At 55.2% G+C, this 7,668-nt stretch overlaps 1 pseudogene; it reads left to right on the plus strand.

The window, feature by feature from the left end:
* The first annotated feature begins 6,462 nt into the window (after positions 1-6,462).
* LOC110132403 (large ribosomal subunit protein eL21-like) lies at positions 6,463-6,948 on the plus strand (annotated as a pseudogene).
* The last annotated feature ends 720 nt before the right edge of the window (positions 6,949-7,668 follow it).

Here is a 7,668-nt window from a genome sequence, read left to right on the forward strand (position 1 = left end):
TTCTTATATCCCTGCCATGAAGGGGTGCTCTGGGCGGGGTGTGGCGGGGCTGCACTGTTCTCCACCTCAAAGCAGGGTCTGCTTCTCTCTTCCTTCTCCACCCAGGGTCAGTGAAGGAGAGGGGTTTGTCGATGGCCTGAGGGGACAGTTGCTGGTCACCATATTCCCTGGGAGCTGAGGCTCATGCCTCCAAGCTGAAAAGAGGCTCCATGCTCTTGGTCTTGAATTGGGGGGCTGAGATGGGCATGAGGGGACCTAGACCTCCCCCTCACCGTCACCCCTGAGCCCCACTCCCAGCTGTCCATGGGACAGAAGAGGCCCAGCCCTTTCCAGGGTGGATCGTTATGCATGTGTGCATGTGGCCGTGTGTGTGTGTGTGTGTGTGTGCACGTGTGAGCACATGTGGGCATCTGTCTACCATTGTGGTGAGTACATCTCTGGCAGGAGTGTGTGCAAATATACATCTGTGTGTGCAATTATCTGTACGTGAGGCTGGGTCTCACCCCACTCTGTGAGTGCCTGCGGATGTCAGCACGTCCGTCTTTATGAATGAATGATGTGGAGCATTGGCCAAGAATGCCACTTCAGCCCTATTGCGTAGTCTCGTGTGCCCTGCCGCCACCTGAAGTTTTACCTTTTATCCCCGATGGGAGACGAAGCTTACAGATGACCCTATGGAAATGAAGGGGGCTCCTCCTGGAGCATTTTTGGGAACAGCTGCAGATGAGAGACAGGCACTGCGATGCCAGGAGGCAGGCAGGAAACCAAAGCAAACGTGCCCATCTCTGCTTTGCCAGGCCTGAGTTATCATCATCACCACCACCTGGGTGGCCAGGCCAGGGCTGGAGCAGGGCCTCCTGATAACCAACCAGCACGGCCGCCTTCCCAGCCCCGCCAAGGCCTGTCTTAGATGAGTGTCTCCGGTTCCCAGAGCATGCTTTCATCGCGTCTGTGGGCGTTGTTCCTTAATTGTCCCATCTGTGCAGGGTCTGCTGCCCCAACTAGACTGTGAGCTCCTCCTCTGAGCCTTCCAACCCTCCCCCGACCCATCCCCACCTCATACCCAGCACAAGTGGGCCTGTTACAGAAATCTCTCTGTTGGCTTTGCCCAGCGGGATGGATTATAGAAATCAGTGGTTCCCAGCCCGGCTGCAGAATAGAGTCATCAGAGGGTCTTTTAGGAATTGCCAATGCTCAGGGCCCCCTCCAGAGGTGCCAGTTTAATTGGACTGGAGTGCAGCCTGGCATCAGGCATGTTTAAAAGCCCCTCAGGAGAACCTGAGAGTGGGAACCACTGACCTGTCACCTGCCAGGTGCCCCCTCCGTGCCCTGGCTGGGTGGGTGCTGAACATTCAGAGCACTTCCTCCCTGGGGTTCCGTGGTGCCCTGTGTCTGCTGCCCTCGGATGGGCTTTGAATACATCTGTCCCCGGCTCTGACTGCTCCGTGATGGGGAGCCGGTCTCCCTCGCTCACCTCCACATCTGTAGAGCTGAATACAGAAAAGGGACGTGGCGTATGTCAGCTGACTGAACCTCCCACTCATGGCCCCCGAGTTCTGGTCTGTTTGGAGAGAGGGGACAGTTGGGTCACACAGACAGAGTGCAGGGTGGGGCAGAAACGGGGAACCGCCAGAGGGAGGTCGAGGTGGCCCGTGGGAGCCCTGATTGGAGGCTGGCCTGACCGGGGCTCACAGGGCGCCCGAGGGGGCCTCTGAGGTCCTTGGTCCCCGCGTGTGTCTGCGTGTCCCAGCAGATCTGTAGGGGATGCGGGTGTTAGTGTGTGCTGACGTGGGCAGTGTGTGATATGTGCGCCTCGGGGAGTGCTAGCCTCTGTGCATGGGTGTGTGTGCATGTGTGTGTGTATAAGGGGTCTGCAAGAGTGTCAGCGCGTGTCCCTGGGGAACTTGTGAGTCAGCACCTCTGCGTCAGTGTCACCTCTGTCCCGTGTGTCGTTGTGTGCCAGTGAGTGTCAGCATCCGTGTGTCAGTAGGTGGCCCACGAGGACCCCTGCCCCGGGGGGAGACCAGACTGGCTGGATCCAGTGCATCTCCCCAGTGGCAGTCTCGCCCTCTGGGTCAGGGTGGCTGAGGCGTTTTGTGGCCTTAAAATGGGGAGTCCAGGGTCCGTCCTCAGGGTGTTGGGGTCCTTCAGCCCTGTCCCCTCCAGGTTGGTGTCTGGGGGACAGAGGGACTCCTGGGGCCAGGTGCTGTCTGGGTGGGAGAGAGCGAGTCTCAGTTTGGCTGTCCTGCTCCTGGGACGACAGACGGCCTCCCGGGGCACGGAGCTAAGCCTGCTGACCGAGCCCCCTCCTCCTGGGACACACCTTCCGCCTCTGCCCTCTCTGGGACTCCTCTTTCTCATTCCCTTTCCCCATTATCAGTGAAAGCCCCTGGCTCAGGCATCAGTGCTGGGAAGGGCCGCTGGGGTCCAGACTCATCACGGGTCGAATGAGAGTGAAGCAGGGAAGGAGGGGGTTCTTGGCCCAGCTCACACAGCCGGCTGAGGTGGAGCCAGCCTTGGAAGCCAGGCTCCGCAGCCCTGGGGTGTCACACCTGTGGCCGCTGCCCAGCCAGGCAGCCAGGAGGAGCTTGGTCAGACAGCCCTGTCTCCGGGGGCTGCTGCGGATGTTACGGCTGTTCCCGGGCCCTGCCCTGGGAGCGGGGCTGCCTCCCTGCCCTCATTCTGGCCTCATGTCCCAGGCCACAGCCTCTCCCTCCCCGGGTCAGGCCTGGGTGCCACATGGAGGCTGCCACCACCCCCTGCCCACACTGGCTACAGCTGCTGCCCGCCCCCCGCCCCCCGCAGGGCTCCCCCATGAAAGGGGCTCTGTGTTCCTTCCCCTCTGTCTTCACATGAACCTGGGCTGGGGATGCAGGTCAGTGGGTCCTGGTGTCCTCGTCCTGTTGACTTTCTCCCTAAGGATCAGGGGAGCCTGGGGGAGCAGGGATAACCCTTGTGTTTTCTTCTCTGGACGGCTCAAAGGGGAGAGGGGCTATTCCCAGGGTCTGTCTTCAGGAACAGGATGGCTGTACCTGCCCTGGAGAGTCGCTGCTTGCCGAGTTTCTGGGTGCAGGGAAGCCCCCCTCAATTCCCAAGGCAGGCTCGGTGCTGCTGTGTGTGTACCCCTACAAGAGGATGTGTGTGTGCATGTGAGAGACAGGGTGTGCAAGAATGTGTGTATGTGTGAGGGTGTATGTTGGGGCAGAAGGATCCCACTTTTCCTGGGGATCCCTTGACCCTTAGAGCTGGAAGGGACCTTAGGAGCCACTTAATCCAGTGCCCCCACTGAACAGGTGAGAAAGCTGAGGTCCAGAAAGATGGCCCTTGCCCCCCACACCCGACCCCCTCCCCTCCTGTCTCCTGCCTTCATTTCCAAGGGGCCCCCCGGGAATGCCCTGCCTCCTGGCACGCGCGCCACCCCCCCGCCCCCCGCCCCAGCCACCCAGTAATCATCATCTCAGTCCTACTCTGCTGGCCCTTCTGCCCTGGTGGCCTCTGAGCATCCTTCCTGTCCCAGGGCAGGCAGCTCACCGAGGCCTTTATCCCTAACCCAGGAGAAAGCGCAGGGAAGGAGGGAACTGCCCCAGCCCTGAGGCCTCAGAGACTCAGGAGAAAGCCAGCCCCTCTCTGCCCGGGCCCACCCCACCACCACGGTAAAAGCACAACTGGAGACCCTCATTCACGGGTGGAACGGACCGGGGTTGTTTCAGTCACATGACCCCGTCCTCACCCCTTTGCCTTGCTCTCTGTCTCCACCCCAGCCTCTGCCCCCATTTTGTTCCCTGTTCACCCCATGCCCCCCCCCACCCCCCCAAATGTAACCTCTAGTTGCGGACGCGGTTGTTTCAATCAATAAAGCTGCAGTGTTCTAGCATCTGGGGTCAGGCTCTGTGTGTTGGTGGCAGGTGAGCCAGGCCTGGAGCGGGTGTGGGTGGGAGGCCTGGGGTCCTGCTCAGGCCCCTTCTTCCCTTTGGCACCTGATTTCATGGATCCTGCTCTGTGGTCTGGACAGTGGGGGCCTGCTTCTTGGTCTCTAGTCCAATTAACTCAGGTGCCCTTCTTTATTAGTTCCTTCCACAAACGCTAGCTAAATGCTGCCTTTGTGGGAGCTCCTGTTTAGTGGGGGAGATGGACACTAGGTTCATAATTAAATACACTGGAAAAATGTATCCTTGTGAACACAATTAGTGCTGTGACGGAAACTGATGCTGTGGAGAAAAGGTAAGAGGGGGGTGTTATTTGGGTTGGGGCTTCAGAGAAGACTTCTCTGAAGAAGAGACACTTAGAAGACACCTAAAGAAGAATAGAAGTTTGTGTTTGGGGACAGAGAGAATCTTCAAGCAGAGGAAACAGAATATGCGCAGGCCAGGAGGGGTGAGAAAACTTAGACTCAGAACTTGCCTGGTGGTCCAGTGGTTGAGAGTCCTCCTGCCAGTTCAGGGGACACAGATTTGACCCCTGGCCTGGAAACTAAGATCCCACATGCTGCAGGGCAGCTAAGCCTGCGAGCCACCACTCACAGAGCCTGTGTGGGCAGGCTTGTTACAGGGCAGCCTGTAACAAGAGGAGACACCACAGTGAGAAGCCCGAGCATCGTGAGGAAGGGTGGCCTCCGCTCGCTGCACCTGGAGAAAGCCTGCGCTCAGCAACAAAGACCAAGCACAGCCAAAAAACAAACAAAAAACTTAGAAGGGTCAAGGAAGGGGAAGGAAGCCAAAGAAAGAGAAATAAAGTTGCCCCACTGCCTGTACCAACTGTACCAGCCGCCCTTTCTCTGCCTGGCACCCAGCCCCCCCACCCCTCCCACAGGCTCCTTCTCCCCCACCCCGTCTCCGTGTTCCTGTCCTGCCCCAAAGCCCCACTCTGCACTCTAACTGGGACTGCCTCCCTTATTCACCGCCAGTTAACTGCCTCGTCCCTCAAATAATTTTGTGCCAACCTTTCCTTTTTTCCAGGCTTCCCTTGTGGCTCAGCTGGTAAAAAATCCGCCTGCAGTGTGGGAGACCTGGGTTTGATTCCTGGGTTGGGAAGATCCCCTGGAGAAGGGAAAGGCTACCCACTCCAGTATTCTGGCCTAGAGAATTCCAAGGATGGTATAGTACCTGGAGTAGCAAAGAGTCGGACACGACTGAGGGACTTTCACTTCACTTACTTTTTTCCAGACCTCTCAGAATCCTAAAAATCCTATGCTTTCCTTGAGAGAAACAGGCTTGCCAAGATCATGGGGGCAGGCAGGGATGAGTAAAATTCACTCTCCTGTGAAGGTTTGTGAAGTGACCCCAAATCAAGGGCGCATGTGTCATGAGATGACGTATTAGGAGATCAGGCCAATGACAAGAAGAGAGGTGATCATGTTACTTGGTAGTAACAGGCAGATGGAGCAGAGAGATTCATTTCCATGTTTCAGATGGGGAAACAGGCTCAGAAAAGTGACAAGATGGTGGCTCCATGTCCCAGGCTTATCAGCTCACACCTTGGGTAACTTCTTGCTGCCACGCCTGGGATTTCTCTTCCAGAGCTTGGAGGCCAGCACTGCTTGGGGTTGGCTCATTGGGTACAAAGAAGAGAGACTCCCTGAAGCCCGTTCACGTTCAGGAGCATTACTGTGAGGCTCTGTGTAGTGAAGGGGACAGACGTGCTCAGAAAGCTGAACACAAGAGCTGTTAGAGGGGGGGATTTCTTCAACCAGATGGGTATTCTGGATTCACGGTAGTTTTGGGAGATTATATGCTCCTCACCTGGCACAGTAAGTGAAACTGAAAGCGACAGTGTTAGGCACTCAGTCATGCCCGACCCTTTCTGACCCCATGGACTGTAGCCCACCAGGCTCCTCTGTCCATTAGATCCTCCAGGCAAGAATACTGGAGTGGGTTGCCATTCCCTTCTCCAGGGGATCTTCCCAACGCAGGGATCAAACCTGTATCTCCTGCATTGCAGGCAGATTCTTTGCCATCAGAGCCACTAGGGAATGGCTGCAAATCCTTTGTTGTCCTACCTACTGGGGAGGGGACCCCAGCCCCCTTCCCCTCAAATCTGGGTTGGCCTTAGTGCCTTGCGTCGCCCATAGAATGTGCCACTCTGAGTTGAAGATGCCTGGCAGCATCAGCTCAGGCCTTCTGGAACGTTCTCTCTGGGAGCGCTGAACCAACTCCCGAGAGACTGACACTCCAGAGGGCCTGAGTGAGGAGCAGCAGTCAACCATCTCAGACCGGTCGAGACATCCAGCCATCTCCTGCAGATCACTCGGCATGAGAGTGAAGCTACCTTGGACCCTCCAGACCAGCCCGTCCACGAACTGAACACCTCTGTCGATGCCACAGGGATCAGCAGAATGTGGCCCAGCCCCAGCTTGCCCAGATTCCCGACCCACGGAGTCATGGGGTAGAATAAAATAAAATCACTGTTGTTTTAAGACTCTGAGGTTGCTTTTCGTCTGGAACCGCCATCTTCCAGTAATTCTCCAAAATGACCAACACAAAGGGAACACCCGCTAGGTGTTCTCTAGGCCTTTTAGAAAACATGGAGTTGTTCCTTTGGCCACATACATGCGAATCTACAAGAAGGGTGATATTGTAGATATCAAGGGAATGGGTACTGTTCAAAAAGGAATGCCCCACAAATGTTACCATGGCAAAACTGGGAGAGTCTACAATGTTACCCGGCATGCTGTTGGCATCATTGTAAACAAACAAGTTAAGATTCTTGCCAAGAGGATTAATGTGCGTATCGTATCAGCACTCTAAGAGCTGAGATAGCTTCCTAAAATGTGTGAAAGAAAATGATCAGAAAAAGAAGGAAGCCAAAGAGAAAGGGACTTGGGTTCAGCTGAAGCGCCAGCCTGCTCCACCCAGAGAAGCACACTTTGTGAGGACAAATGGAAAGGAACCCGAACTGTTGGAACCCATTCCCTATGAATTCATGGCCTGAAGGTTGTAAAAATAAAGACCTGGACTGTACAAATGTTTCTGTTAATTGAGTATAGATGTTGTGTCCAAATTCAGTGGGTGATGTCTTTTCAAATTTAGTGCTTTTTCTTCTTTAAAGATGTAAAATAGTTTGTTGTTCAGTATGCTCCATTTTTTTAAATAAATTGACAGATATTATTTATAAAGTAAAAAAAAAAAAAAAAAGACTCTGAGGTTGGGGTGGTTTGTTCGAACGGAAATCGAAAATCACCCTGGCATGACTCTGCCACTTCCCAGCATCTGCATCTTTTTACCCACACGGCTCTGTCCTGACTCATAGTGTCAACTCCTTCATGACTTCTGCTTTGCAGGTATGGCGACCTCTCCAGCTCTTAAGTCTCCTTCACCACCTTCCAGGGGCATCTCCCAGCCTTCACTGACTCAGCTTCTCTAGAGGAAGTGCCCACTGGACTGGCTTCTTGTTTTGTGCCCAGTTGTACTTACCTCACTGGACAACTTCCTGCTTGGTTGCCCTTGGGTGAAGTGCACCCCTGATCTAATCAGCTGGATTGGAGGAAGGGGCCATGATTATTAAAAAATGTGGCTGTTTGGGGGCTGTGGTGGACCCACTTCAGAGGGCAGGGAGCTGGCAGGCACCATGAACGTATTTCGTGATTCTTCCCTCTTTCACTTCTCCTCTAAGGACAGCCTGTTTCCAGGGGCACAGTTACGAAGCGTGTGCACCATGCCATCCAAGTGCAGA

This window comes from Odocoileus virginianus, chromosome 27, assembly GCF_023699985.2.
Source record: "Odocoileus virginianus isolate 20LAN1187 ecotype Illinois chromosome 27, Ovbor_1.2, whole genome shotgun sequence".
NCBI lineage: Eukaryota > Metazoa > Chordata > Mammalia > Artiodactyla > Cervidae > Odocoileus > Odocoileus virginianus.